We start from the raw sequence: 26092 nt of genomic DNA, 5'->3' as shown, positions 1-26092 counted from the left end.
CACCTTTTCATGTGCTGCTTGGCCATTTGTATATCTCTTTTGCAGAAGTGTCTATTCAAGTCCTTTGTCCATTTTTATTTGTTATTTTATTTTATTTTATTTTATTTTATTATTTTTTTTTAAAGTTGCCAAGCTTTATTTAGGCTGTAATGGTTACAGATAACACACATCTAACCCTATATTCTGTGCTTCCCATGCAGTCCCCTGAGCAGGCTCAGCTACCCTTTCCCTCCAGTCTCACTTCTTGTCTTCTTCTTTCTTGTCCTTCTTGCCATCCTTGGTGGCCTGGGAGGCCAGGGAGCCCATAGCATTTCGAATGGCTTCATTGTTGGGATCCACACCTGGGAGGTTCTCTAGGACACTCTGAAGGAACTCGGGGTCCTGCATCACGTCGTAATCATCCTCCTCCTTGGCTGGCTCAGATGTGTCCATGGCTGAGCTGGCATCAATGTCTGCTGATTCCGCCTAGCCAAACTCTGCTCCCTGCAGGGACATCTGCATGGCATAAGCAATCTGCTCTTCCTCAGTCATACTCCTTAGGTCAGGAAGCCCAGTGCGGCCAAACTCTTGCTGGCTGATGGTCATCTTCAGCAGGGCATCATCTGAGTCTTCAGTCCCAGTCGTAGCAATCCCGGCCTCAGCAGCAGAAGCTGCAGCTGCCCGCCGGGCCTCCTCCTCCTGCCGCTGCCGCTGCTCTTCCATAGATACACGAAGGGCCAAGGCCAGCTCAGGATCAGCACTGGGATCTACTCCAAATTCAAAGTCACTGGTACCAAGACCCAGCATGGCACCACCTTCGCCAGCCAAAATCGGAGAACTGATGAGAGCATCAGCCAAGCTGGGCCCAGGAGGCACTGTCACCAGATGAGAACCGGTTCCATCTTTGCCATTCAACGTGTTTACAAAGGCTGTCAGCTTTTCTGTGTTCACCTCCTCTTCCCCAAAATTCATAATGTCAACATTTACTTTCTCCTTCTTGAGGTGTTTAGCCAGTTTCACCAGATCCTTCTCATTGTCCTCCACCGGGCTTCCCACAAAGGCAATGATGCGCATCTTGTGATTCTTGCCCTGTTGGTGCTTCAGAGCCAGATGGGCCACGCGGATGCCAGTGCAGAAGGTGATCTTGCCCTTGGGCTGGACAGTGTGCAGCTTGGACAGGATACGGCCAGTGTCTGGGGTGAGTGTGGTCAGCACTTCACAGTCATTAGCCAGTGTGATAAGGCCCACGTTGTTCTCGGGGTTGCTGCGGGTCTTTGAATGACAAACTATGTTGACAGCGTCCTGCTGGGCCTGCAGCTGGGTGGGTAAGAAGTCTCCATTCCGCATATACTCACTGTTGTCCACACACACCATAGTGCTTTCCAACACCGTCTTGCCACCTTCCTCCCTCCCGACCGGTTCCCTTTGTCCATTTTTAAATTGGGTTTATTGTAAGAGTACTTTCATGTACTAGACCCTAATTAGATATATGATTTTCAAATATTTCATTCTATGAGTTTTCTTTTCATTTTCTTGATAGTATCCTTTAATTCATAAAAGGTTTTAATTTTGATGAGGTCCGGTTAATCTATATTTTCTTTTGTTGCACACTTTTGATGTCATATCTAAGCATCCATTGCCAAACCTAAGGTCATGAGGTTTACTTCTATATTTTCTCCTAAGAGTGTTATGGTTTTAGCACTTACATTTAGGACTTTGACCTATTTTGAATTAATTTTTGTTTAAAGTGTGAGTAAGTGGTCCAACTTCACATTTATTCGCCTGTGGATATCCAGTTATCCCAACACCAATTTTGAAAAAACTATTCTTTCTCCCATTGTATTGTCTTGGCACCTCTGTTGAGAATCAGTTGACCATAGATGTATGCGTTTCTTTTTGGACTCTTAATTCCATTCAGTTGATCTGTATGTCTGTCTTTGTGCCAGTTCCATACTGTTTTGTTTACTGTAGCTTTGTAGCAGTCTTGAAGCCATAAAGTGTGAGTCCTGATTTGTTTATCTTTGTCAAGATTGTTTTGGCTCTTCAGGGTCTCTTGCAGTTCCATGAGTTTGACAGTCATGTCCGTTTTTGCAAAAAAGGTTATTTGATTTTGTATCGAATCTGTAGAACACTTTGGGAAGTATTGCCTTCTTAACCATATTAAGTATTCTATTCATGAACAAGGACTATCTTTCCCTTTATTTAGGTCTTTAATTTCTTTCAGCAAAAGTTTTATGGTTTTTAGTATGTAAGTCTGAGACCTCCTTGGTTAAATCTATTCCCAAGTATTCTTTTGATGCTATTGTAATTAGAATTATTATTTTTAAATTATAAATTATTTTTATAATTTACTTCTTGGATTGTCAATTGCATAGAAAAACAGCTAATTTTTCAGTGTTATCTTGGTCTTACAGCTTATTGAATTGAATTTCTTTTTTTTCTTTTTTCTTTTTTTTTTTTGAGTTTGACTCTTGCTCTTTTGCCAGGCTGGAGTGCAGTGGCGCAATCTCGGCTCGCTGCAACCTCCACCTCTTGGGTTCAAGTGATTCTCCTGCCTTAGCCTCTGGAGTAGCTGGGACTACCGATGTGCACCACCACTCCCAACTAATTTTTGTATTTTTAGTAGACACAGGGTTTCACCATGTTGGCCGGGATGGTCTCTATCTCTTGACCTCGTGATCTACCCACCTCTGCCTCCCAGCGTTCTGGGATTACAGGCGCAAGCCACCGCGTGGACCTTGAATTTCTTTATTAGCTCTAATGGTTTCTTTGTGGATTCTTCTGTTCATAAGACTGTGTCATCTACAAGTAGAGATAGTTTTACCACTTAACAGAGGTGAAAGATTAGGGCCTTCTCAGGTCTTTTCTGAACATGGGCCTTGTCCTAGATATATGTGTCATCATCGGGATTCCCAGGAGTATATGGAAGCTTTTCCAAAGCCCAAAAGCATCTCACTCTTCCACCCAGGCTTATTTTTATGTGTCTGTTGTTGACCCCAATTGATATCCTTTGCCCCAGAGGCCACAATTGGTTCATTTACCTTTAAACGATTTCAATAGGTGCCTGCTACATAGTCATTTCTCTGTCTGAGAGTTCTTAGCACTGTTCGTTACTCTTTCGGCCACCACCAGACAGAGCAAAACAGACAACCCCAGTTGTTAGAGAACCAGCTCTATTCTGCTCCTTCAAGCACTGGGAACTCACACCAGGAATACAGGATTTCATCTTAAAGACTGTTACTGAGTCAGTGTTATGGGTTGAATTGTGTCTCCTGCAAATTTCATTCATTGCAGTCTCCACCCACAGTACCTCAGAATGTTGCCTTATTTGGAGATAGATTCTTTACAGAGATAATAAAGTTAAAGTGAAGTCATGAGGGTGGGCCCTCATCTAATATGACTGTTGTATTAATTAGTCCATTTTCACACCGCTGTAAAGAAACACCTGAAAATGGGTAATTTATAAAGAAAAGAGATTTAATTGGCTCATGGTTCTGCAGATTGTATGGGTAACATGGCTGGGGAGGCCTCAGGAAACTTACAACCATGGAGGAAGGCAAAGAGGAAAGAGGCACATCTTGCATGGCCAGAGCAGGAAGAAGAGAGTGAAGGGGGAGGTACTACATACTTTTAAAAACAGCCAGATCTTGTGAGAACTCACTCTCATGAGAACAGCAAGCGGGAAATCCACCTTCATGATCCAGTCATCTCCCACCAGCCCCTTCTTTCAACATTGGGGATTACAGTTTGGGGATTCTTTCAACATTGGGGATGAGATTTGGGTGAGGACACAAATTCAAACCATATCAATTGGTGTCCTTTTAAAAGGGAAATTTGGACACGGAGAGACATACAGAAGGAAGACCATGTAAAGACATGGGGAAGGTGACTGTTTACAAGCCAAGGAGAGAATCCTAGAACAGATCTTTCCTTCAGAGCTTTCAGAAGGAAGCAGCCCTCCTGACACCTTGATTTTGGACTTCTAGCCTCCAGACTGTGAGAAAATACATTTCTGTCATTCAAGCTGCCCAGTCTGTGGTACTTTATTATGACAGCACTAGCAAACTCATACAGCTTGTGAGGGGAATGGGGCGAAGGTGAGTTAAAACAACGTAGATCTTTCCTACCAGGTTTCAGCTGCCATTCTCCTGATTAAGATTTGCTTAGTTGCTGTAAACCTTTGTCTATATTCCAGAATTCTAATAAAGCTGCTCTGACTTTTTTTTTCCCGTTTTTCTGTGGAGGGATGGGCCCTGGGAGTTCCCCTCTCTGCCATTTTCCCAGACTGTGGTCTGTCACCAGTATTTTGCAGGTTTTGAGTTAGTTGACCTTTCTGCAGCACCTGACCCTACTGCCTGTTTTCTGCACAGCCTTTGCTGCTGGTTCCTGTGGCACCACACCACCTTCTTCTCTTACCTTCCTTCTAATGACATCTCATTCAAGGAATCTTTTCAACTTCATGGTAAATAACATATCCCCCATGTATTGGTTTCCTATTCCTGAATGTAGCAAATTATCACTAATGTGGTAGTGTAAACCACACATTCATTATCTTAGAGTTCTGGAAATCAGGAGGCTGAAATTAGTCTTATATGACTAAAATCAAGGTGGTGGTGGGACTGGTACCTTCTGGAGGCTGTGAAGGGGGAATCCGTTTCCTTGCTTATTTCAGGTTATCATGGCCCCTTCTTCAATTTTCAAAGCACGTGATGACTTCAGTCAGCTTTTGCCTGTAAAATGCCTTCTCATCTGTAGTCAGATGTCCTTCTGACTCCCTATAAAGACTTGTGATTACATTTATGGCCCACTTGGATAATCCAGGACAGTCTCTACTTTTCAAGTTTCATAATCACATCTGCAAAGTCCTTTTTGCCATTTATGGTCATAGTCACAAGTTCCAGGGATTAGGACGTGGATATCTGTGGGGCCATTGTTCAGCCCACCACATCTGGGTTTTGATCTGTGACTCCCTGTTCCATCCTATTTACATACATGCATTGGCTTCTTACTCTCTTTGTATAAGTACATGGAGATGTATGTTTGTATCATGGAAGAGTATACATTTTTGTTTATATGATTTTTAAAATTATATAGCCCATCTCAATTGGTATATATGTTACTGCAGCTAGTAAAAAAAATTAATATTGCACTGAAGATCTATCCAAGTTGATTAGTTTATTCCTTTTTATTCCATATATTCTGAGACCATACTGCATTTTATCCATTTTTTCATTGAAAGGCATTTAGGTCATTTCCATTTTTCCTTATTGTGTGTAATACTTCAGTAAACATTCTTTACTTTGTCTGCATAAAGAGAAAGGATTTCCAGACTGGGCACAGTGGCTCACACCTGTAATCCCAGCACTTTGAGAGGCCAAAGTGGGAGGATTGCTTGAGCCCAGGAGTTTTTGAGCAGCCTGGGTAACATAGGGAGACCCTGTCTCTACAAAAAAAAAAATTTTAATTACCTGGGCATGGTGGTGCATGCTTCTAGTCCCAGCTAATCAGGAGTCTGAGGCAAGAGGACTGCTTGAGCCCAGGAGTTCAAGGCTACGGTGAGTTGTGATCAAGCCACTGCACTCTAGCCTGGGCAACAGAGCGAGAAAGGATTTCCAGAGTTACTTGGTGCTACCAGTTTGTCTACCAAGTTACCATACCACAGCCGTTTATGAGAGTACCATTTTCTTTATCTTCCTCCTAGCAATCAATACAGTCATATTTTAAAATTATGGTCAATCTGGTAGATAAAGAAAACCTCATTGTTTTGATTTGAATTTCTCTGATTGTAGGGTTGAGCCTTTCAGTTTTCTTTCGTTCATATCCCTTACATACTTTTCTATTGATTTGGTTCTGTATTTCTTACTAATTTATAAATTTGAAATTGTGTATAGTAATCTTTGTGTTATTTTTCTTTTTTTTTTGAGAAAGAGTTTCACTCTTATTGCCCAGGCTGGAGTGCAATCGCACAATCTCTGCCCACTGCAACTTCCGCCTCCCTGGTTCAAGCGATTCTCCTGCCTCAGCCTCCCGAGTAGCTGGGATTACAGGCATGTGCCACTATGCCCAGCTAATTTTGTATTTTTAGTAGAGATGGGGTTTCTCCATGTTGGTGAGGCTGGTCTTGAACTGCCGACCTCAGGTGATCTGCCTGCCTCGGTCTCCGAAAGTGCTAGGATTACAGACGTGAGCCACTGTGCCCGGCTTATTATTATTATTATTATTATTACTGAGGTGGAGTCTCACTCTGTCACCCAGCCTGGAGTGCAGTGGCGCCATCTTGGCTCACAGCAACCTCCGCCTCCTGGGTTCAAGCAATTCTGCTGCCTCAGCCTCCTGAGTAGCTGGGATTACAGGCACCCACCACCACGCCCTGCTACTTTTTTTTCCTCCCCAAGACGGAGTTTCGCTCTTGTTGCCTAGGCTTGAGTACAATGGTGCTATCTTGGCTCACTGCAACCTCTGCCTCCTGAGTTCAGGCGATTGTCCTGCCTCAGCCTCCCAAGTAGCTGGGGTTACAGGTGCCCACCACCACGCCTGGCTAATTTTTTCTTTTTTTTCTTTTTTTGAAGTAGAGATGGGGTTTCACCATGTTGGCCAGGCTGGTTTCAAACTCCTGACCTCAAGTGATGCTCCCGCCTCGGCCTCCCAAAGTGCTAGGATTACAGCTAATTTTTGTATTTTCAGAGGAGAGGGGCCAGGCTGGTCTGCAACTCCTGACCTCAGGTGATCCACCTGCCTTGGCCTTCCAAAGTGCCAGGGTTACAGTTGTGAGCCACCGTACCTGGCCTTTTTTCTTAATTTGAAAATCTGTATTCCAAAGGGCATTAACATAATTATTGCTTTATCCTGTAAAACATGATATACCAAAATAACAATACCAATATTATTGTTAACAAAATATTTTTGAAACCAGTTTAAGATTTATTTTGTAGTTCTTTTGTCCTTAGGGCACAGCCCCATTGTGACATACAATTAGATTCCTTTGTTTTAAATTTAGCAGAAATAATTCTCTGAGTGGTATGGCATCAACTTTAGATATAATTATATTTATTTGTTTCATTGCTGTTTGTTTTTAGGGTTTTATTTTGAGAATCATTTTTTATAATTATGAAAAGTATTTAAATGTTTGCAAAGACAGATCTGTAAAGCAAAGTTTATTCAGAGATCAGTCTGGGATTCATCCCTTTCCCTCCGTCTGGTTCCTTGTTCCTTTCTTCACCTTATGAAGAATGATTCATTTTGTTTTATGACTTATCTTTTTATTGTTATTTTTAATATAAGTAGATCTGTATGTAGATACACATATTTTTCTTTTGTATATAAAAGCTGCCACATTATACTTGATTTTCTCAGACTTCCTTTGATCATATAAGAACCTGGAGTTCACTCTACAGTGGGATATGCAGGTCTTCCTTATGTCTTATTTCAGTCGCTTAGCACTCTGTAGTGTGAGTGTACAACATACGTTCAACCAATTGTTTACTAATCAACATTTGGGTTGTTTCCAGTCTTTCGCAAATATAAATACTGTTGTAGCTTTGTGCCTACATCTTTTCAATTTTTTTTTTTTTTTTTTTTTTTTTTTTTTTTTGGTGAGGGTAGACCAATTCTCGCTCTGCTGCCCAGGCAGGAGTGCAATGGCATGATCTCGACTCCCTGTAACCTCCACGTCCTGAGTTCAAGAGATACTCCCTATCTCAGGCCCCCAAGTAGCTGGCATTACAGGTGCCCACCCCCGTGCCTGGGTAACTTTTTTTGGTATTTTTAGTAGAGATGGGGTTTCACCATATTGGTTAGGCTGGTCTTGAACTCCTGACCTCAGGCGATCTGCCTGCCTTGGCCTCCCAAAGTGCTAGGATTACAGGTGTGAGCTGCCGCGCCCAGCCCCATCTTTTCAATTTTTGGCTAATGTGTCTTTGTGGTAGATTCTTAGAAGTGGGATTTCTAGGTCCACTGGTAAATTCATATATATATAATGTAACTGAATACTACCATATTTCACTTCACAGTGGCTGCTTATTTTGTATTCTCACGAGCAGTATATGAGTATGCTTTTATGCCTATAGCAAACCAAACTAAGTGTATGTGTTATTCTTTTGGGTTTCTGCCAGTCTGATAGGAGTGAATGGTTCAATGCAATTTTTACTTACATTTTATTTTTATTTATTTTTTACTTTAAAGGGTAATCTTTTTTTTTTTTTTCAGATGGAGTCTTGTTCTGTCGCCCAGACTGGAGTGCGGTGGTGCAATCTTGGCTCACTGCAACCTCTGCCTCCCGGGTTCAAGTGATTGTTCTGCCTCAGCCTCCTGAGTAGCTGGGACTACAGGTGCCTGTCACCACGCCCAGCTAATTTTTTTTGTATTTTTAGTAGAGACGGGATTTCACTATGTTGGCCAGGATGGTGTTGATCCACCCTCCTCAGCCTCCCAAAGTGCTGGGATTACAGGCATGTGCCACTGTGCCCAGCCAATTTTTGTATGTTTAGCGGAGACACGGGTTCGCCATGTTGACCAGGCTGGTCTCGAACTCTTGACCTCAGGTGATCCGCCTGTCTGGGCCTCCCAAAGCGCTGGTATTACAGGTGTGAGCCACTGCACCCAGCCTTTCCTTCTGTATTTTTAGGAATGCTTTGCCTTTTCTTTGTTACAGGTACTTATTCCCAGTTTGACCTTTTTTTTTTTTTTTTTTGAAATTCTGTCTCCAAAAAAAAGAAAAAAAATAAGTACATTAAACACCAGTTAACCTAGATTCAACAGTTTTAAGTATTCTTCCACATTTTCTCTCTCTATATGTAATTTTTCCAGGCCAAAGTGGTTCATGCCTGTAATCCCAACACTTTATGGGGCAAAGGTGGGAGGATTGCTTGAGCCCAGGAGTACAAGACCACCCTGAGTAACATAATGGGACCCCATGTTACAAAAAGTTTTAAAAAATTAGCTGGACATGGCTGTGTGCACCTTTAGTCCCAGCTACTCAAGAAGCTGAGGCAGAAGGATCACTTGAACCTGGGAGGTCAAGGCTGCAGTGAGCTATGATCGTGCCACTGCACTCCAGCCTGAGTGACAGAGTGAGCTACCATCTCAAAAAACAAAACAAATTTCCATTTTCCCCAAAAATGTCCTCTGTAGCTTTGCTGGGCCCAAGAGCCAATCAAAGATGATGTTTTTTTATTCCTTCATAATAATGAACATTTAAAATATGTCCTGGTCAGGAGTCTTGTTGAACAGTTATTCTTGAATTTAACTGCTTTTCAGAATCATTTGGAGCTCTTTAAATATTCCTATACCCAGGTGATATGCAACCATGTTTAGAAGCACTGTTGTAGACTGCCTGCACATCTATTTTGACTGATTTATTTTTCCTCACAATCAGATTCAGATTATACCTTTTTTTTTCTTTTTTTCTCGAGAATGAGTCTAGCTCTGTTGCCCAGGCTAGAGTGCAGCGGTACGATCTCGGGTCACTGCAAACTCCACCTCCCGGGTTCAAGTGATTCTCGTGCCTCAGCCTCCCAAATAGCTGAGGTCACCATGCCCAGCTAATTTTTGTATTTTTAGTAGAGATAGGGTTTCACTGTGTTGGCCAGGCTGGCCTCAAACTCCTTACCTCGTGATCCACCCGCCTCGGCCTCCCAAAGTGCTAGGATTATAAGCGTGAGCCACCGCGCCTGGCATATACATTTATCTTATGCCAGTTTATTATGTACTTTTTATATAGTCCGTTTGTACCACTATTTGTAATGGTACCAAATATCTCCATTTGAAAAGTAGACTTTGTTTTCCTTTTTGTAAACTAATAATCTTTGGGTGGAATACGGAGACTATGTGAACATCCTCTTCCCAATAATCTTTGCCAATGGTTGACTATTTCGGGTGAGCACTTCTCAGCATGTTTATTGGCCATGTTAGTGTTGTCTTTTGTGAAATGACTGTTCAGATATTTTCCCCCATTTTTCTATTAGGTTGTCTTGCTTATATTGATTTTAGAAGTATATTATATATTCTGGGTATAGTCCCTTTAAAAGTTCGATATGTTGTCAATATTTTCTTCTCTCTGATTTGCATTTTTTTTGCATTAATGGTATCTTTTGATTAATCGACATTCTTAATGTGGTTCAGTTTATTTCAGTCTTCTTCTTTATGGTTAGTGCTTTTGTATCTTGCTTTAAAAAAAACTTTGCTTGTGAATATAGTTTCATGTTATCTTCTGGAAGTTCTGTTGTTTTTACTCATCATATTTTAACCTACAATTCATCTGGAATTGATTCTCACATATTGTGTGGGATTGAAGTCAAGTTTTCCCCAATCAGCATAGCTTATTGAGACTGTCCTTTTCCTCACTGCTCGGCTGTGAAACTTTTAAAATAAATCAGGTATCCACGTTTGTAGGTCTGTTTCTAGACCAGAATTTTTTTCTTTTGGTCTTTCAATGTATTCTGTCACCAATACCACACTGTCTTAAATTACTCTATAATAAATTCTTATATGCACTAGTGTGTTAGTTTTCTAATGCTTCATTATAAGTTACCACAAAGTTTGCCACAAAACAACACAAATTGATTACCTCAGATTCTATGGATCAGGAGTCTGGGAATGGGTTAGTTAGGTCCTGTGCTGAGGCATAAGGCTGCAACCAAGATATTGCCTGAGACACTTAATCTTAATGGAGGCTCAGAGTCCACCATACACATGTGGCAGAATTCATTTCCCATAAATGAGAACCTATAATGGTTTGCTTCTTCTTAGAGGCCAGTAGGAACTTTTCTCTGATACTTTACCTTCTTTTTTTGAGACAGAGTCTCACTCTGTCACCCAGGCTGGAGTGCAGTGGCATGATCTCTGCTCACTGCAACCTCCTCCTCGCAGGTTCAAACGATTCCCGTGCCTCAGCCTCCTGAGTAGCTGGGATTACAGGCACATGCCACTCTGCCCAGCTAATTTTTGTATTTTTAGTAGAGACAGGGTTTCACCATGTTGGTCAGGCTAGTCTTGAACCCCTGACCTCGTGATCTGCCTGCCTCGGCCTCCCAAAGTGCTGGGATTACAGATGTGAGCCACCGCACCCGGCCACTTTACCTTCTTTGTAAGGACTCGCCTGATTGGGTAAGGCCCACCAAGACAATCTTTCTTTTGATCAACTCAAATAAACTGATTTAGGTATCTTAATTATAGCTGCAAAATCCATTTGCCGTATAATGTAATATAATCTTTACTGGAGCCACAAGATCTCTCCTACACTAACGGGAGGAGATTATATAAAGATGTAAGTCATTGAGGCTCATCTTAGAATTCTGCCAACCACAATTAGTGTGAGTTCACACATTTTTTTGTTCTCTAAGACTGCCTTGGCCATTCTTGGTGGTTAAAAAATTTTTTTTTTTTTAGTTTTAAAAATATTGCCTCCATTTTTATTTATTTATTTATTTTTTTGAGATGGAGTCTAACTCTATTGCCCAGGCTGGAATGCAGTGGCGCAGCCTTGGCTCACTGCAACCTCCACCTCCCAGGTTCAAGTGATTCTCCTACCCCGGCCTCCCAAAGTTCTGGGATTGACAGGCATAAGCCACCACTCCCGGCCTTTTGCCTTCATTTTATGATGATGAGAACATTCTTGGTTCTTTGAATTTTTTTTTCTTTTTGAGACCTGTTGCCAGGTTGGAGTGCAGTGCATGATCTCGGCACACTGCCACCTCTGCCTCCTGGGTTCAAGCGATTCTGCCTCAGCCTCCTGAGTAGCTGGGACTACAGGCATGCGCCACCATGCCCAGCTAATTTTTGTATTTTTGGTAGAGATGGGGTTTCACCATGTTGGCCAGGCTGATCTCGAACTCCTGACTTTGTGATCCACCCACCTTGGCCTCCCAAAGTGCTGGGATTGCTGGCGTGAGCCACCGCACCCATCCGGTTCTTTGAATTTCTATATAAGCTTCAGAATCAACTTGTCAGTTTCCACAAAAATATTTGCTAAGCTTTTGATTGGGATTACCTTGAATTTATAGGCCAATTTAGGGAGAACTGAGAACTTTGTAATATTGAGATGTCCAATCCGTGTATATAATTAATTCCTTTATTTTTAAAGATATTCTGTTTTTTTCTTTTTTCTTTTTTATTTATTTATTTTTTATTATTATACTTTAAGTTCTAGGGTACATGTGCATAATGTGCAGGTTTGTTACATATGTATACTTGTGCCATGTTGGTGTGCTGCACCCATCAACTCGTCAGCACCCATCAACTCATCATTTACATCAGGTATAACTACCAATGCAATCTCTCCCCCCTGCCCCCTCCCCATGATAGGCCCTGGTGTGTGATGTTCCCCTTCCCAAGTCCAAGTGATCTCATTGTTCAGTTCCAACCTATGAGTGAACATGCGGTGTTTGGTTTTCTGTTCTTGCGATCGTTTGCTGAGAATGATGATTTCCAGCTGCATCCATGTCCCTACAAAGGACACAAACTCATCCTTTTTTATGGCTGCATAGTATTCCATGGTGTATATGTGCCACATTTTCTTAATCCAGTCTGTCACTGATGGACATTTGGGTTGACTCCAAGTCTTTGCTATTGTGAATAGTGCCACAATAAACATACGTGTGCATGTGTCTTTATAGCAGCATGATTTATAATCATTTGGGTATATACCCAGTAATGGGATGGCTGGGTCATATGGTACTTCTAGTTCTAGATCCTTGAGGAATCACCATACTGTATTCCATAATGGTTGAACTAGTTTACAATCCCACCAACAGTGTAAAAGCATTCCTATTTCTCCACATCCTCTCCAACACCTGTTGTTTCCTGACTTTGTAATGATTGCCATTCTAACTGGTGTGAGATGGTATCTCATTGTGGTTTTGATTTGCATTTCTCTGATGGCCAGTGATGATGAGCATTTTTTCATGTGTCTGTTGGCTGTATGAATGTCTTCTTTTGAGAAATGTCTGTTCATATCCTTTGTCCACTTTTTGATGGGGTTGTTTTTTTCTTGTAAATTTGTTTGAGTTCTTTGTAGGTTCTGTATATTAGCCCTTTGTCAGATGAGTAGATTGCAAAGATTTTCTCCCATTCTGTAGGTTGCCTGTTCACTCTGATGGTAGTTTCTTTTGCTGTGCAGAAGCTCTTTAGTTTAATTAGATCCCATTTGTCAATTTTGGTTTTTGTTGCCATTGCTTTTGGTGTTTTAGTCATGAAGTCCTTGCCCATGCCTATGTCCTGAATGGTATTACCTAGGTTTTCTTCTAGGGTTTTTATGGTATCAGGTCTAACATTTAAGTCTCTGATCCATCTTGAATTAATTTTCGTATAAGGAGTAAGGTAAGGATCCAGTTTCAGCTTTCTACTTATGGCTTGCCAATTTTCCCAGCACCATTTATTAAATAGGGAATCCTTTCCCCATTTCTTGTTTTTGTCAGGTTTGTCAAAGATCAGATGGCTGTAGATGTGTGGTATTATTTCTGAGGACTCTGTTCTGTTCCATTGGTCTATATCTCTGTTTTGATACCAGTACCATGCTGTTTTGGTTACTGTAGCCTTGTATAGTATAGTTTGAAATCAGGTAGAGTGATGCCTCCAGCTTTGTTCTTTTGACTTAGGATTGTCTTGGAGATGCGGGCTCTTTTTTGGTTCCATATGAACTTTAGAGCAGTTTTTTCCAATTCTGTGAAGAAACTCATTGGTAGCTTGATGGGGATGACATTGAATCTATAAATTACCTTGTGCAGTATGGCCATTTTCCCGATACTGATTCTTCCTATCCATGAGCATGGTATGTTCTTCCATTTGTTTGTGTCCTCTTTTATTCCACTGAGCAGTGGTTTGTAGTTCTCCTTGAAGAGGTCCTTTACATTCCTTGTAAGTTGGATTCCTAGGTATTTTATTCTCTTTGAAGCAATTGTGAATGGAAGTTCATTCATGATTTGGCTCTCTGTTTGTCTGTTACTGCTGTATAAGAATGCTTTTGATTTTTGCACATTAATTTTGTATCCTGAGACTTTGCTGAAGTTTCTTATCAGCTTAAGGAGATTTTGGGCTGAGACAATGGGGTTTTCTAAATATACAATCATGTCATCTGCAAACAGGGACAATTTGACTTCTTCTTTTCCTAACTGAATACCCTTTATTTCTTTCTCTTGCCTGATTGCCCTAGCCAGAACTTCCAACACTATGTTGAATAGGAGTGGTGAGAGAGGGCATCCCTGTCTTGTGCCAGTTTTCAAAGGGAATTTTTCCAGTTTTTGCCCATTCAGTATGATATTGGCTGTGGGTTTATCATAAATAGCTCTTATTAATTTGAGATACGTTCCATCAATACCGAATTTATTGAGCGTTTTTAGCATGAAGGGCTGTTGAATTTTGTCAAAGGCCTTTTCTGCATCTATTGAGATAATCATGTGGTTTTTGTCTTTGGTTCTGTTTATATGCTGGATTACATTTATTGATTTGCATATGTTGAACCAGCCTTGCATCCCAGGATTGAAGCCCACTTGATCATGGTGGATAAGCTTTTTGATGTGCTGCTGGATCTGGTTTACCAGTATTTTATTGAGGATTTTTGCATCGATGTTCATCAGGGATATTGGTCTAAAATTCTCTTTTTTTGTTGTGTCTCTGCCAGGCTTTGGTATCAGGATGATGTTGGCCTCATAAAATGAATTAGGGAGGATTCCCTCTTTTTCTATTGATTGGAATAATTTCAGAAGGAATGGTACCAGCTCCTCCTTGTACCTCTGGTAGAATTCAGCTGTGAATTCATCTGGTCCTGGACTTTTTTTGGTTGGTAGGCTATTAATTATTGCCTCAATTTCAGAGCCTGCTATTGGTCTTTTCAGGGATTCAGCTTCTACCTGGTTGGTCTATTCATGGATTCGACTTCTTCCTGGTTTAGTCTTGGGAGAGTGTAAGTGTCCAGGAAATTATCCATTTCTTCTAGATTTTCTAGTTTATTTGCATAGAGGTGTTTATAGTATTCCCTGATGGTAGTTTGTATTTCTGTGGGGTCGGTGGTGATATCCCCTTTTTTATTTTTTATTGCATCTATTTGATTCTTCTTTCTTTTCTTCTTTATTAGTCTTGCTAGCGGTCTATCAATTTTGTTGATCTTTTCCAAAAACCAACTCCTGGATTCATTGATTTTTTGGAGGGTTTTTTGTGTCTCTATCTCCTTCAGTTCTGCTCTGATCTTAGTTATTTCTTGCCTTCTGCTAGCTTTTGAATGTGTTTGCTCTTGCTTCTCTAGTTCTTTTAATTGTGATGTTAGAGTGTCAATTTTAGATCTTTCCAGCTTTCTCTTGTGGACGTTTAGTGCTCTAAATTTCCCTCTACACACCGCTTTAAATGTGTCCCAGAGATTCTGGTATGTTGTATCTTTGTTGTCATTGGTTTCAAAGAACATCTTTATTTCTGCCTTCATTTCATTATGTACCCAGTAGTCATTCAGGAGCAGGTTATTCAGTTTCCATGTAGTTGAGTGGTTTTGATTGAGTTTCTTAGTCCTGAGTTGTAGTTTGATTGCACTGTGGTCTGAAAGACAGTTTGTTACAACTTCTGTTCTTGTACATTTGCTGAGGAGTGCTTTACTTCCAATTATGTGGTCAATTTTGGAATAAGTGTGATGTGGTGCTGAGAAGAATGTATATTCTGTTGATTTGAGGTGGAGAGTTCTGTAGATGTCTATTAGGTCCGTTTGGTACAGAGTTGAATTCAATTCCTGATATCCTTGTTAACATTCTGTCTCGATCTGTCTAATGTTGACAGTGGGGTGTTGAAGTCTCCCATTATTATTGTATGGGAGTCTAAGTCTCTTTGTAAGTCTCTAAGGACTTGCTTTATGAATCTGGGTGCTCCTGTATTGGGTGCATATATATTTAGCATAGTTAGCTCTTCCTGTTGAATTGATCCCTTTACCATTATGTAATGGCCTTCTTTGTCTCTTTTGACTGTTGATGGTTTAAAGTCTGTTTTATCAGAGACTAGTTTTGCAACCCCTGCTTTTTTTTGTTCTCCATTTGCTTGGTAGATCTTCCTCCATCCCTTTATTTTGAGCCTATGTATGTCTCTGCATGTGAGATGGGTCTCCTGAATACAGCAGACTGATAGGTCTTGACTCTTTATCCAGTTTGCCAGTCTGTGTCTTTTAATTGGATCATTTAGTCCATTTTAAATTAAACCTACATTTAAGGTTAATATTGTTATGTGTGAACTTGATCCTGCCATTATGATATTAACTGGTTATTTTGCTCGTTAGTTGATGCAGTTTCTTCCTAGCCTCGATGGTCTTTACATTTTGGCATGTTTTTGCAATGGCTGGTACCGGTTGTTTCTTTCCATGTTTAGTGCTTCCTTCAGGGTCTCTTGTAAGGCAGGCCTGGTGGTGACAAAATCTCTCAGCATTTGGTTATCTGTAAAGGATTTTATTTCTCCTTCACTTATGAAACTTAGTTTGGCTGGATATGAAATTCTGGGTTGAAAATTCTTTTCTTTAAGAATGTTGAATATTGGCCCCTACTCTCTTCTGGCTTGTAGAGTTTCTGCCGAGAGATCTGCTGTTAGTCTGATGGGCTTCCCTTTGTGGGTAACCCGACCTTTCTCTCTGGCTGCCCTTAACATTTTTTCCTTCATTTCAACTTTGGTGAATCTGGCAATTATGTGTCTTGGAGTTGCTCTTCTCGAGGAGTATCTTTGTGGCGTTCTCTGTATTTCCTGAATTTGAATGTTGGCCTGCCCTACTAGGTTGGGGAAGTTCTCCTGGATGATATCCTGCAGAGTGTTTTCCAACTTGTTTCCATTTTCCCCCTGACTTTCAGGCACACCAATCAGACGTAGATTTGGTCTTTTTACATACTCCCATACTTCTTGCAGGCTTTGTTCATTTCTTTTTCTTCTTTTTTTTTAGATTTTTCTTCTCGCTTCATTTCATTCATTTTATCCTCAATCGCTGATACCCTTTCTTCCCGTTGATCAAGTCAGTTACTGAAGCTTGTGCATTTGTCACGTATTTCTCGTGTCATGGTTTTCTTTTTTTTTTTTTTTTTTTTTTTTTGAGACGGAGTCTTGCTTTGTCGCCCAGGCTGGAGTGCAGTGGCCGGATCTCAGCTCACTGCAAGCTCCGCCTCCTGGGTTTACGCCATTCTCCTGCCTCAGCCTCCCGAGTAGCTGGGACTACAGGCGCCCGCCACCTCGCCCGGCTAGTTTTTTGTATTTTTTGGTAGAGATGGGGTTTCACCGAGTTAGCCAGGATGGTCTCGATCTCCTGACCTCGTGATCCGCCCGTCTCGGCCTCCCAAAGTGCTGGGATTACAGGCTTGAGCCACCGCGCCCGGCCCTCATGGTTTTCATCTCTGTCAGTTTGTTTATGGCCTTCTCTGCATTAATTATTCTAGTTATCAATTCTTTCACTCTTTTTTCAAGATTTTTAGTTTCTTTGTGCTGGGTACGTAATTCCTCCTTTAGCTCTGAGAAGTTTGATGGACTGAAGCCTTCTTCTCTCATCCCGTCAAAGTCATTCTCCGTTCAGTTATGATCCGTTGCTGGCGATGAGCTGCGTTCCTTCGGAGGGGGAGATGCGCTCTCATTTTTTTGAATTTCCAGCTTTTCTGCCCTGCTTTTTCCCCATCTTTGTGGTTTTATCTGCCTCTGGTCTTTGATGCTGGTAACGTACTGATGGGGTTTTGGTGTGGGTGTCCTTCCTGTTTGTTAGTTTTCCTTCTAACAGTCAGGACCCTCAGCTGTAGGTCTGTTGCAGATTGCGTGAGGTCCACTCTAGACCCTGTTTGCCTGTGTGTCAGCAGCAGAGGCTGCAGAAGATAGAATGTTGCTGAACAGCGAGTGTACCTGTCTGATTCTTGCTTTGAAAGCTTCCTCTCAGGGGTGTACTCCACCGTGTGAGGTGTGGGGTGTCGGTCTTCCCCTAGTGGGGGATGTCTCCCAGTTAGGCTACTCAGGGGTTAGGGACCCACTTGAGTAGGCAATCTGTCCCTTCTCAGATCTCAACCTCCGTGTTGGGAGATCCACTGCTCTCTTCAAAGCTGTCAGACAGAGTCGTTTGCATCTGCAGAGGTTTCTGCTGCTTTGTTGTTGTTGTTGTTTAGCTGTGCCCTGTCCCCAGAGGTGGAGTCTACAGAGACAGGCAGGCCTCCTTGAGGTGCTGTGAGCTCCACCCAGTTCGAGCTTCCCAGCGGCTTTGTTTACTTACTTAAGCCTCAGCAATGGTGGGCGCCCCTCCCCCAGCCTCGCTGCTGCCTTGCCCTTAGATCACAGACTGCTGTGCTAGCAATGAGGGAGGCTCGGTGGGCGTGGGACCCTCCCGGCCAGGTGTGGGATATAATCTCCTGGTGTGCCTGTTTGCTAAGGCCCTTGGTAAAGCACAGTATTGGGGTGGGATTTTCCAGGTGTTGTGTGTCTCAGTTCCCCTGGCTAGGAAAAGGGATTCCCTTCCCCCTTGCGCTTCCCAGGTGAGGCGATGCCTCACCCTGCTTCAGCTCTCGCTGGTCGGGCTGCAGCAGCTGACCAGCACCAATTGTCCAGCACTCCCTAGTGAGATGAACCCAGTACCTCAGTTGAAAATGCAGAAATCACCTGTCTTCTGTGTCGCTGGCGCTGGGAGCTGGAGACTGGAGCTGTTCCTATTCGGCCATCTTGCTTCGCACCCCCCCCATATTCTGTTTTTTTAAAGACATTCTTTTGTTTTTCTCGAGAATGCTTTATGATTTTATGTGTAATTGTCTTAGAAATGATTTGTTAGATTTGTTCTGAGGTATTTTGTTTTTTTTTTTTTTTTGAGACGGAGTCTCGCTCTGTCACCCAGGCTGGAGTGCAGTGGCGGGATCTCGGCTCACTGCAAACTCCGCCTCCCGGGTTCACACCATTCTCCTGCTTCAGCCTCCCAAGTAGCTGGGACCACAGGTGCCCGCCACCACGCCTGGCTAATTTTTTGCATTTTTAGTAGAGACGGAGTTTCACCGTGTTAGCCAGGGTGGTCTCGATCTCCTGACCTCGTGATTCGCCCACCTCCGCCTCCCAAAGCGCTGGGATTACAGGCGTGAGCCACCGCGCTTGGCCAGTATTTCATGTTTTTGATGGCACTGTAGGTGGTACTTTGAAACAATTAGTTGCTGGTATATAGAAATCCACTTGATTTTTTTGTTTGTTTGTTTTTGAGCTTTGCCCAGGTTGGAGTGCAATGGCACGATCTTGGCTCACTGCAACCTGTGCCTCCTGTGTTCAAGTGATTCTCCTCCCTCAGCCTCTCAAGTAGCTGTGATTACAGGCATGTGCCACCACGTTCAGCTAATTTTGTATTTTTAGTAGAGTTGGGGTTTCTCCATGTTGGTCAGGCTGGTCTCAAATTCCTGACCTAACGTGATCTGTCCACCTCAGCGTCCCAATGTGCTGGGATTACAGGTGTGAACTACTATGCCCAGCCAAAATCCACTTGATTTTATTTATTTATTTATTATTTTTGAGATGGAGTCTCACTCTGTCATCTACCCTGGAGTGCAGTGGCGCGATCTCAGCTCACTGCAACCTCTGCCTTCTGGGTTCAAGTGATTCTCCTCCCTCAGCCTCCCGAGTAGCTGGGGCCACAGGCGCATGCGACCAAGTCCGCCTAATTTTTTGTATTTTTAGTAGAGACAGGGTTTCATTGTGTTAGCCAGGATGGTCTCCGTCTCCTGACCTCATGATCCGCCCTCCTGGGCCTCCCAAAGTACTGGGATTACAGGCGTGAGCCACTGCGCACGGCCTCCACTTGATTTTTATACATTGATTTTGTATCCAAAAACATACTGAATTCACTTCTTACTTAAAATAATTTGTAGATTCTCTTGCATGTTCTTCATGCAGAATTATGACATCTGCAGATACTGATAGCTTTATTTATTCTCTTCTAATTCTTATAACTTTTTATGTTCTTTCTTGCCTTTATTCCACACAGTTTTACACTCTGACCTATTTTTTCCCCTATTTTCCAGTTCTCAGTATATGCTATGAACATTTACCAGCTGTTTGTGTTGCTAACCTGGGAATGGTACTTCTTTCTCTCTCTGCTGGTTTGTGTCTACTTACTGACTCCCCACTACCCACAGCAGTCAGTTATCTCTGAGCTAGATGAGACAGTCCATTGGATTAAAGAAGAAAATATTCAAATGCCTACCTACATGTATTATAATCTAAGAAAAAGAGTGAAATTTAATACATAGATTGGCAATATGTTTATAATTGATAAATTAATAAAAAGGTTACCCAGGATAGGGCTAGGCGCAGTGGCTCATGCCTGTAATCCCAGCACTTTGGGAGGCCAAGGCGGGCAGATCACCTGAGGTCGGGAGTTCAAGACCAGCCTGGCCAACATGGTGAAATCCCGTCTCTACTAAAAATACAAAAATTAGCCAGGTATGGTGGCGTGTGCCTGTAATCCCAGCCACCCAGGAGGCTTAGGCTGGAGAATCGTGGAACCTGAGGGAGCAGAGGCTGAGGTGAGTCAAGATTGCACTACTGCACTCCAGCTTAGGTGACAGAGCAAGACTCCATCTCAAAAAAAAAAATTAAGAAGTGGTTGGCTTTTCAATATGTTCTGAATGTGGGACCTGTAACATTTGCTATTGAGTGGGATATGGAACATGACAGAAAGAAAGGAGTCAAGAGTGACTCCAAACATTTCACCCAGAGCAGTTGGATAAGTTAGTACCAGTTGGGGGATATCGAGGATAAACAGTTTTGGAGGGATTGTTACGCATTTAGTTTGCACACATAAAGTTTCAGGTGATTATAAAATATCCAGGTTTACATGGCTAATAAGCGTTTGGGCATATAAGGGTAGTTTGGTGCAAGTCCAAGTGGAAGATATTTATTTGGAAATTATCAGCTTATGGCAGTAGTTAACAGTTTTGAAGTTTAGTATTTAAAGCTGAGGGATTAGATAACCTCTCTTTTGTGGTAGGACTGGAGGCTATTCCCTGAGTCATTAGCTTTCAGAAGTCTTGAAAGTGAGGAGACTGAGCAAAGAAGAAAGAAAAAGCAGTTTGGGGATGAGTGGAAAACAAAGAATGTAGTATCCTGCAGCCAAGGAAGACAGTGTTTCAAGGAGAAAGTGAGCTTCTCTGAAGTGGGATGTGTAAAGTCAGCATTTTCTCTGTCTCTGTCTACAGATCATCCAGAAACAATAAGGAAAAAGAACAACACAAAGTTTATCTCATGACAATAGAGGATATCTGAAACCCCAAATCAATACAAGTGGAAATGCTACCAGAATCACTGAAAAATTAAGGAGGGCCATATGTACCAGCAGATGAAAAGAAACAAAAACATTTCTGGTGCTTGAAGGAACTGGTAAAATACTTTAGAGAGACAACGTACATACTCTAAGGTGCAAAGCTTAAATCTCTCTTGGAATAACAACAGTGCTGTGCGCAGGACAGCTGGAGCTCCTTTGAATGCAGTTTGGTTCTGTGAAGCTGATGTAGGGTTAAGTATGGAAACAGACACACAAGTCATGTTTTTCAGTGACACTCTGTGACAATGCAAGAAATGAGACTTTCCATTTCAGAAAAAAATGTTACAGACACCTTTGTGAGGGGAAATAAACTTGCATGCTATCTTAGCTTGTATTCCTGTAAACAATTTGAAGTAAAAACTTGTCAGGATGGGCAGACCTACTACAGAAGTGAGGAAATGGGGAGTAAGGCTGGTTAGGACGAAGCGAAAGTACAAGAGGGTAATAACAGAGCAAGCCATTACTAAGGCTACTCTGGCAAGAAAGGAGCGACAATCTGGGTTGATGCATAAACTGAGTTTGGTATATGTGCAAAACACTTTTTCATAAGAAGCTCTCGTTAGATTAAGACATGCCTCTGTTCCCTTTACCTAGTAAAACTGATGCAGTGTAAAAGCTCATGTCCTTTGAAGCTGAGTAATCCAAAAGGAACCAGCATAAAATGCCCCACAAAACTACTGCAAGAATAAAGGGTTGAAAAAGATTAGGAAAAAAAAAGTAGGTGATAAAATGTCACCTGATCAAAGTGGACATAAAGGAGATAAATAATTGGGCCAATTAATAAACCATGAATTTCAAAAATGACTAATTGAATTGATTGCCTGCATGATATGAGAGTTCAAGAAGGATGTTAAGGCAACAGTATAATGTTTTAATTCATTTAATAAAATGCATTCTGGGATGTCAGACTGAGAAAAGAATTGTAAGAGAAATTAAGAATCACAGTAAAGAAAGCAAATTGGGGCCAGGCACGGTGGCTCACATCTGTAATCCCCACACTTTGGGAGGCCAAGGCCAGTGGATCACTTGAGGTCGGGAGTTTGAGACCAGCCTGGCCAACATAGTGAAACCCCATCTCTACTAAAAATACAAAAAATTAGCCAGGAATGGTGGCACACCTGTAATCCGTTACTTAGGAGGCTGAGGCAGGAGAATAGCTTGAACCCAGCAGGCAGAGGCTGCAGTGAGTCAAGATCACACCACTGTACTCTAGCCTGGGCAACAGAATGAAACTCCATCTCAAAAAAAAAAAAAAAAAGAAAGAAAAGCAAATTGGAGAATTCCCAAAGAAGAATAGGCATTGCTGAAATGTAGATTAGAAATAAATGTGGAAGGCCTTTCAAGCAAGAAGAAACTGAAGAAAATAAAAGGTGAATATTGCATAAAGAAGATAGTATAAAAGATATTTCACATATATACTATACATATAGTTCATTCCCCAAAGTAGAAAATCAAATAAATAGAACCAATATTGAAAATACTCCAATAACATTTTTTGGAGAAAAGAAGATACAATTGAATCTACATAAAAAAGATAAACCATCCCTAAAGAAGGCAGACCAAAAATGATCAACATCATGCTATATTCCTAATAGCATTACTAGATTTCAAAGATAAAGAATCATTTTGACAGCCAGTCAATATAAGAAAAAAGTCCAGCTGATCTCAACCTTTTCCATAACAAAATTTGCTAAACAAAACTGCTAAAAGTCTGTAGAGCAATTGCTACAAAATCCTTAGGGAGGGTCAAATTAAGAACTTTATACTAGGTTAAAGAGTGATTCTTTAACAAAAAAGAGGAAACCTTTTTTTGAATAGGCAAGAATTCTGGGTCCTTTGTCCCTAAGACCTTTTATTAGAAGATGAATATCAGATAACCAAGAAGTGACACAAAAAGCATGGTAAAAATACTGGTAGTAGCCTCTGAATTTAATTGAGGAACTAATTCTAAAGCAAATGTGAGAGTGTGTTGTCGAAAACCTGGGCATTATTGACTGTATTTAATTTGATTAAGCGGAGGCTAAAAACAAGTGGGAAGAATGACGGTATTCTAATAAAGTGAATTCTGTTAAAATGCAGTGTATACATTCCTAAGAATCACTGCTCTATGCAAATGAGTACAATAAAAATCACAGGACTAATGGGAAAATGAGGTCAAGGTCTAACACTCAAAAACTCTCACTGTGTCAGTGATACACAACAGTGAAGTCTTCAGTTGCAATTTTGGATTTAATTTCTCCTTTTGAGTCTTTTGGTTTTTGCTTTATGAATTTTGGAGCATTACTAAGTGTATACATATTAGGATCCTTATGTCCACTTCATGAATTAACCGCTTAATAATTATGTAATGTCTCACTTTATACCTAGTAATACTCTTTGTTCTAAATGCTACTTTGATATTAATTTAGTTCTTGCAGTTGTCTTTTAATTTTATTTACCTTTTTCCATACTTTTAATCTCTTTATATTTAAAGTGAATTTCCTTTTTTTTTTTTTTTTCTTGAGATGGAGTCTTGCTCTGTCCCCCAGGCTAGAGTGCAGTGGCGCAATCTCGGCTCACTGCAGCCTCCACCTCCTGGGTTCAAGTGATTCTCCTGCCTCAGCCTCTCGAGTAGCTGGGATTAAGGGTGCATGCCACCATACCTGGCTAATTTTTTGTATTTTTAGTAGAGACGAGGTTTCACCATGTTGGCCAGGCTGGTCTTGAACTCCTGACCTTGTGATCCACCTGCTTTGGCTTCCCAGAGTGCTGGGATTACAGTCATGAGCCACTGTGCCCCGCCTAGAATTTCTTAAAATAGCATGTGGTTCGGTGTTGCTTTTATAACTTGTGTGAAAACTTGTACTTTTTTTTGGGGCGGGGGGACAGCATCTCACTCTGCTGCCTGGACTGGAATACAGTAGCACGATCTCAGCTCACTGCAACTTCTGCCTCCCGGGTTCAATCTATTTCCAGCTAAGTTTTGTACTTTTAGTAGAGACAGGATTTCACCATGTTGACCAGGCTGGTTTCGAGCTCCTGACCTCAAGTGATCGGCCTGCCTCGGCCTTCCAAAGTGCTAGGATTACAGGTGTGAGCCACAGCGCCTGGTCTTACTTCTACTTCTTAATTGTGACGTTTCAACCACTTATATTTCATATAATTTGTTAATGTTTGGATTCATATAATTTTGCTGAGTGTTTCCTCCTTGCTCATTTTGTTCTTTTTCCTTTTTTTCCTCGTTTTCTCTCATTTGGATTGGTAATTTTTATTTTGTTTTATCTCTGCTGAATTCTTATTAGTATTACAGGTTGAGCATCCCTAATCTGAAAATTTGATATCTGAAATGCTCAAAAACCCAGAACTTTTTGAGTGCCAACAGGACACCACAAGTGGAAAGTTCCACACCTTATGCGATGGGGCACAGTCAAAGTGCAGGGACACAACACATAGTTTATTCAGTGTCCCTAAGGGAAAAAAGACTCTCCCAACCCCCTTTAGCTGTGATATCTCTTTGTTTGCATGCATAGTATATTAGTCCTTGCATTGCTATATGCATTCTTGCATTGCTATAAAGAACTACCTAAGACTGGGTAATTTATAAAGAGAAGAGGTTTCATTGGCTCACAGTTCTGCAGGCTGTATAGGAAACATGACTGGAAGGACTCAGGAAACTTATAGTCATGGTGGAAGGTGAAGGGCAAATAGACACATCTTATGTGGCCGGAGCAGGAAGTAGAGAGAGAGGTGGGAGGTGCCACACACATTTAAATAACTATATTTCTTGAGACCTCTGTCACGAGAACAGCACCAAAGGGGGGAAATCCACCTCCATGATCCAATCACCTCCCACCAGGCCCACCTCCAGCACTGGGGATTACAATCCGACATGAGATTTGGGCAGGGACATGAATCCAAACCATATCACCTAGATTCACTCACACAAGTACTCCCTCAAGGGACAATATAAAAATATTCCAAAATCTGAAAAATTAAAAAATCCAAAAACACCAGGAATCAAAAACACTTCTGGTCCCAAGCATTTCAGGTAAGGGATACTCAGTCTATAGTTCTTTCTTAAATTTTGTTTTAAGTGGTTGCCCCATGATATACAATAAGCATTATCAGTTTATCATAGTCTCCTTTCAAGTGATATGATACTATTTCACATATAACCTTAGAATCTTATAACAATATAAGATTTAAGATTTGATATAGCTCCATTCTGTCCTCCCTTTTTTTTTTTTTTTTTTTTTTTGATACGGTTTTGCTCCGTCGCCCAGGCTAAAGTGCAGTCACACAATCACGGCTCAACTTCCTGGGCTCAGGTGATCCTCCCACCTCAGCCTCCTGAGTACTTTGAACTACAGGATGTACCACCATGTCTGTCTAGTTGTTTTTTTAGTAGTGATGAGCTCTCACCATGTTGCACAGGCTGGTTTTGAGCTCCTGGGCTAAAGCCTTCCTCCCTTTCTATGTGATACTGTAGCCATATGTTTTTACTTAGAGACCCCACAATGTATCCGTGGTTTTTTGCTCTGTAAAGCCAGTCGTCTTTTATAACGATTTAAAAGTCTTTTATGTTTGCCCCCCATTTAAAAAACATTTTAGACATTCTTAATATCTTTGTGTATTTTCCTCCTTTTGTGTAAATAACTCCCTTTAGTATTTCTTAAAGCAAAGCTCTGTTGGCAGTGAATTTTCTCAGCTTTTGTTTGTCCAAGAAAGACTATCTTTATTTGTAAGATTTTTTTTTCCTCTGGGTATAGAATTCTAGATTGACATTTTTTTTCTCCATACATTAAGTATTTCATTCTGTTGTCTTCTGACTTAGATATTATTTCCTGCTGTAATTTAAAAAGCTTT

The 26092-nt window shown here is 41.3% G+C and overlaps 1 long non-coding RNA gene and 1 pseudogene across 3 annotated transcripts in view; one reads left to right on the top strand and one right to left on the bottom strand.

The window, feature by feature from the left end:
* LOC103215746 (uncharacterized) overlaps positions 1-23321 on the top strand; it is a 40083-nt gene extending 16762 nt beyond the window's left edge. For all 3 annotated transcript variants that reach the window (XR_012093953.1, XR_012093952.1, XR_012093954.1), the window contains one exon: positions 21123-23321. This is a non-coding gene — a long non-coding RNA (uncharacterized lncRNA). The remainder of the gene's footprint in view (positions 1-21122) is intronic.
* LOC103216770 (26S proteasome non-ATPase regulatory subunit 4 pseudogene) lies at positions 72-1409 on the bottom strand (annotated as a pseudogene).
* Positions 23322-26092: the final 2771 nt, after the last annotated feature.

This window comes from Chlorocebus sabaeus, chromosome 9 (assembly GCF_047675955.1).
Source record: "Chlorocebus sabaeus isolate Y175 chromosome 9, mChlSab1.0.hap1, whole genome shotgun sequence".
NCBI lineage: Eukaryota > Metazoa > Chordata > Mammalia > Primates > Cercopithecidae > Chlorocebus > Chlorocebus sabaeus.
Note: the sequence above shows the minus strand (reverse complement) of the source record. Positions and strands in the feature narration are given on the sequence as shown.